This window comes from Theobroma umbraticum, unplaced genomic scaffold (genome assembly GCF_002168275.2).
Source record: "Theobroma umbraticum cultivar Fairchild unplaced genomic scaffold, ASM216827v3 scaffold_12.1, whole genome shotgun sequence".
Lineage (NCBI taxonomy): Eukaryota > Viridiplantae > Streptophyta > Magnoliopsida > Malvales > Malvaceae > Theobroma > Theobroma umbraticum.
In genome coordinates this window covers 4931328-4931801 of record NW_018397269.1, presented here as the reverse complement: position 1 = coordinate 4931801, position 474 = coordinate 4931328, and positions in this window count along the sequence as shown.

The window sequence follows — 474 nt, the reverse complement described above, 5'->3', positions numbered from 1 at the left end:
ATCAATCCACTTTCATTGCTTTATTTCTTAATCCACCATTTGCATTATTTTTCTTTTATCCTCCCAAATAGCCTTTACCAGCACTCATATCATCTAATATAACTTCATGCATATTGATTTCTTTCAACAACCATATTCACTTTGCATGCCTTACCTTTGTGATGATTTAGACCTTGCATGCAACCTCAATGTTCTTCCAAAGTTTCACCCACCAAGCTGTCAACATTCACACATCATTTTCTCACAATACTCAACTAATTGGAAGTTTAAAAACATAGTATAAAGCTTATCACTTTCCTTTCACTTAGCATTCACCATGCATTCATGACTTTGAGTGGTTGCCATGTCACCAAACTTCATCCAATCAAACCGATCTTTGCCACCACAAGACATCTCCCTTAGTCATCAGCCCATTTGCAGGGATTATTCAAACTAAAAATCAAAATCCTTACCTTTCCTTGCTTGAATCACAAA